The sequence below is a fragment of the Trachymyrmex cornetzi genome, unplaced genomic scaffold (assembly GCF_001594075.2).
Source record: "Trachymyrmex cornetzi isolate Tcor2-1 unplaced genomic scaffold, Tcor1.1 scaffold452, whole genome shotgun sequence".
NCBI classification, from domain to species: domain Eukaryota; kingdom Metazoa; phylum Arthropoda; class Insecta; order Hymenoptera; family Formicidae; genus Trachymyrmex; species Trachymyrmex cornetzi.
This window is the reverse complement of record NW_017299312.1, coordinates 190,804-196,212: the sequence shown is the minus strand read 5'-3', so window position 1 is coordinate 196,212 and position 5,409 is coordinate 190,804. Positions and strand designations below refer to the sequence as shown.

Here is a 5,409-nt window from a genome sequence, read left to right as displayed (position 1 = left end):
GGTTCCAACTTAGTTGGATTTACGTGGCCAAGCTTACAAATCACAGTTATAGCCGGAAACGCTTTTCAGCAAAAAATTAATAAGATGATGCAATACCCGAAGCAGGGCAGACACAGGTCCGTCTTGCTCGAGCGGTCTTGCTAGACTACGTCTATGATCTATTTACGAAGGTCGTCTGAAAAGTTTTGAGCCTCATCATGAAGATGGCGATACTCGTCAAAGCCATTCTGGTATTATAATCGTGATACTTACGAAAGATATCTGTGACAATTGTGGCCACTTTGGACGTTCAGTTCTTGTTTGACGATCATTTGTGTCGTCATTTTGTAAAAATGGAAAAAATTGAATATCGTGCTCTAATTAAATTCTTGCATTTGAAAGGCAATACGTCTACGCAAATGAAAGCCGAGTTGGACGCTGTTTACGGGGACTCTGCCCCATCATTTGCCACCGTGAAAAGATCGGTAGTTGAATTTAAACGTGGTCGTACCAGCTTAGCTGATGATGAGCGTTCTGGACGGCCAACAACTGCGACCACCACCGATAACATCGAAAAAATTCATCAAATGATAATGGACAACCGTCGAATTAAGATTAGGGAGATAGCAGAGGCTGTTGGCATATCAAAAGAACGTGTTTGTCATATATTGACTGAAGAATTAGGCATGCGTAAGTTAACCGCGCGTTGGGTGCCGCGCTTGCTCACTCTGGATTAAAAACGCATTCGAATGAACATTTCTAAGGCCCTGTTGGAGCGGTTTAAGCGAAACGAGTCGGATTTTTTGCGTCAATTAATAACGGTCGATGAAACTTGGGTCCACCACTTCACTCCTGAAACGAAAGAACAATCAAAACAGTGGACTGCAAAGGGTGAATCTTCTCCGAAGAAAGCGAAGACGGTTTTATCGGCGGATTGTTGGAGCGGTTTAAGCGAAACGAGTCGGATTTTTTGCGTCAATTAATAACGGTCGATGAAACTTGGGTCCACCACTTCACTCCTGAAACGAAAGAACAATCAAAACAGTGGACTGCGAAGGGTGAATCTTCTCCGAAGAAAGCGAAGACGGTTTTATCGGCGGGAAAGGTGATGGCGATTGTTTTTTGGGACAATCATGGAATTGTGTTGATCGACTATCTTGAAAACGGTAAAACAATAACAGGGACGTACTACGCATCATTGCTTGACAAGCTGAAGACAGAAATTGAGAAAAAACGACCGCATTTGAAAAAGAAGAAAGTGCTGTTCCATCAAGATAACGCACCGTCTCACACTTCGGCGTCTCACACTATGGCAAAAATTCACGAATTGCGGTTCGAATTAATTGACCATCCACCGTATTCACCAGATCTGGCCCCAGCGACTTTTTTCTGTTTCCTAGACTCAAAGTTTGGCTCCGAGGACAGAAATTTTCATCGAACGAGGAGGTCATCGCATCCGTAGACGCCTATTTTGCAAACCAAGACATGTTATTTTAATGGATTAAAGGAGTGGGAGCATCGCTGGAAAAAATGTGTCGACTTAAAAGGAGACTATCTGAAAAAATAAAATTGAATTTGACCGAAAAATTACTTGTTTCTATGTTAGGCTCAAAACTTTTCAGACGACCCTCGTATTTCGACCATCACTTACCGCTAAAGCCATCTATAGGAAAACGGCGGAAGCAAAGTTGTACACCTATTTATGTTTTTGAAGTCGTATTTTTACCTTTTGTTTACGAATTTATTGTCTAAAAACAAAGTGGTATGTCGGTATCGGTGCCATTCCTCTAACGTATTAATAATTAAAGGATAAAAGATGTCATTATTTATGAAGAAAAGATAAAATAAAAAATACTACGTTTTAATACGGTATTGTAAGCTTTAATACACTTTTAATACTTAGTATATAAATTAATAATTAATACAACAAATATATACATTAGTAATTTATCTTTATTTTTAGTTTAACAAACATAAGTTTTTGAATTTTTGGGAGATAAATTGTACCTTTTATCATTAAGCATTAATTACTTTTAAAGCTGAAAGAGCTCTTTCTACGCTTACTTGTGTAATGGGGACAGCATGGACAATTTTGCTAATTTTGTTATGAATGGTACGACGTATTTTTTTCTTTCCTATTACATTAAATCAGTATCTATATCAATACGTTGTTCTTTATAGTTATCTATTGCATTACAAATTTTGTTTATTTCTTGCATAATACATATCTTATACTCGTCGTCCGTAGACGAGTCTAGTTCTATTTATACAATGGAATTTCTTAATAGTGCTAAATTAGTATTACTCGTACTTGAAAAGTCAGTCGCCTCAGTTGCCGCCTTGTTATTGTTAGCATCCTCCTTTTCCACTGTGCTAGTTATATTAACTGTTCTATCGCTCTAAAAATTGAATAAATTTCATGAAAAAATTACCTTACTGAAAAAATTAACTAAGCACCGCGTTCAATACATAACATTCAATTATCATTCAATATAAACATTTGAGCTGCGATACTTTTTAAGGGGAGGTTCTAGTCAAAATCGAAAAAAAATTTTTTTTTTGTTTTTTGCTTTATTTTCATCCTTAGGGTCTTGAAAATGTGTAGCCAAAAGGATATTTCCCTATGTAATTCATTTTAGGAGTTATAGCGTATTAGACGAGAGAGTGCGTCGGCCGAAAAACAGGTATAAACGCGTGCTCGGAGCGGCTTCGAGGGACGGGCATTTTTCACCGCCTAAGCGGTGTATCTACTACAGGTAGCAAGTTTGTGCCTGTCTCAACGAATTCCTGTACATTCCTGTCTATTGTGTGCTCGTATACCCTCGGTCGGACGTGCGTTCTATACTTCTATTTACAGTAACGTATTTCAGTTGCGTTTCGAACGTGGGGCAAGTAACAGTGTTTCAAAAATGCCGAACACACGAAAATCAGTGGGAACTGCTCGACCATGTCGGCCTCGAAAGAAGAAATTCAATTATAATCCCGATAAAATAGAAGCAGAAACTGAGTATGCTAGTACTTCAGCGAAAAAAATTAAAGACGCGAGTTACGATGATATTGAAATTGATGTTGGCCATAATAACGTTATTATAAATTTTCTGACTGTTTTCACCTTTTTGTCTCAGTGTTTAAGTGCTTTTTAGCTTTAGCCTTTCCGATGACAAAAGACGTTTTAATCTTGGAAAATGCAACATTAACTGTATCATTCTTCAGAATCTGAGATTCTTTTATTTCCAAATAATGTGAAAAAACATCAGCTGCACTTGACTTAAGTTTTTACTTCTAGTTTTAGATTAATCCATAATTTATAAAAATCCCCCACTAACAACTGACTTTCCTGAAGTTTTATTGTTGCTTCATACACTAGGCTTAGGACTTTCACTACTGGATCATAATCCATTCCTTTTCTGATAAATGAGATATTCCTAAATTATCGTTATAAAATGTCTTGTATTGCAAAAGTCGCTGCAACATATCATAAGTTGAATTTCAGCGAGTACATACATCCAACCGTGGTTTTTGTAATTTCAATATTTGCAGAGAATATCTGAAAAGAAAATAACATACATATTATCAATAAAGTACGAGGGTAAGTCAATAAGTTTTTAGAAAAACATAGTAAAACACATTATTTTTGATCGATTCATTTTTATTTCTCAACATAGTCTCCTTTCAGCTCGATATACTTGATTCAACGATTTTTCAACTTTTTCAAGCGGTCCGAATAATATGATTTGTCCAATCTTCAAAATAAGTCTCTGTTTCAGCGATGAGCTGCTCTCTGATAGTGAATCTCTTTCCTCCGAACCATTTCTTCAGGTTTGGAAACAGGAAATAGTCGCAGGGAGCTAAATCTGGCGAATATGCTGGATGGGGAAGCAATTCGTAGCGGAATTCGTTGAATTTGGCCATTGTTTTGAAATCGTCACATGGTCGTGCTTATGGTCCACAATGAGCAAACGCGGCACCCATCTTGCCGATAGTTTTTTCATATCCAATTGTTCCTGCAAAATTGAAATCATTATGCCATGTGATATGTCTGTGGCCTCAACAAGCTCGCGCACTTTCACTCGGCGATCAGTCAAAACAATATCGTGGACTTTATCGATGATTTCTGCCGTAGCAGTCTCAATTGGACCCCCCGAATGAGGTGCATTACATGTGGATGTACGACCACGTTTAAATTCATTCATCCAATTGTATACAGTCGCAAACGCTGGTGCAGATGTAGGATAAAAGCAGGGATTATGGAATAGCTTTTTTTAAATTAACATTGCTCCAATATAAATGCATACGAAAACTTTAAATTTACACAGAACTCTTGAGGAATATGTTAGCTACAACATCCAATAAATGAAAGTCGCCAAAATGTAAGTCCAACGTCAATATTAACAAAAAAAGTCAAAAGTGAGAAAATGGGGGTTTAAAAAATGGGATGTAATATGGAATACCAATGAAATTTTGACCATAGTAATAACCCACATAGCACATGGACATCCAATGGACGTCCTATTGGTCCGTTACGGATATCCGTAGGATGTCGATTTTCGTCCGTCAGCTGTCCATGGGATGTACAGATTATGTCCCAATGTCCGGCCGAAGTACGTTCATAGGACATCCTATAAAGACCAATGGACGAATACGGATATACTAAGGATGCCCTTATCGGACTAAATGGATGTCCTTCGGATGTCCAGTGGACATCTGTCTAAACGAAAATACAGTATATCCAATGGTCTTATTCATAGACTTACTTCGAATGTCTCATAGACAATTAATAAATGAAAATACACAGTGCAATCTAATATTTTTATTTTTTTGTTGTAAAAATTACAAGATATACATAAGACCCGAGATTCATATTACTTATATAAAGTTACGAGACAAACAGAATTACGAGATTTATAAAATGAAAGAAATTTAATTTTACCAGGATTTTAATATATCAAAATAAAAAAACAAAGATAAAATTTCATAGCTAAAAACATATAAGTTATATAGTTATATAAACTATAATTCATGAACTAAAATTCATAAACTAAAATAAAATTTATAGGTAAAAATAAAAAATTTTTAATTACTGATAAGAGTACAAAAAAATTTTACTTTTTAATTATAAATTCGAAAATTATTCTTAAGAAATTGGTTTGATTGGTGAGACAATCCTTATAGAAAAAGTTATTAGACTCGCGAAAAATACATATTTACTATAGTTTCTATAATTATAATTGAAATATAGACGAAATATACCAGATATGTAAATATGAAACCGGAATTTTCTAATAGAAAATACACGTTTATTGCATGAAAATGATAAAAAATATTTTATTCGAAGTATTGCTCATCGCTAGTTATACCTTTTTCCCACCTGTCTGACAATTTGTGGATGCCACGCCAAAAAAATTGTTGCTCTTTTGAGCCAAACCAGTC

General features: G+C 35.8%; 1 pseudogene; it reads left to right on the top strand.

Moving 5' to 3' along the window:
* The first annotated feature begins 350 nt into the window (after positions 1-350).
* On the top strand, positions 351-1,105 carry LOC108764794 (putative uncharacterized protein FLJ37770; annotated as a pseudogene).
* Positions 1,106-5,409: the final 4,304 nt, after the last annotated feature.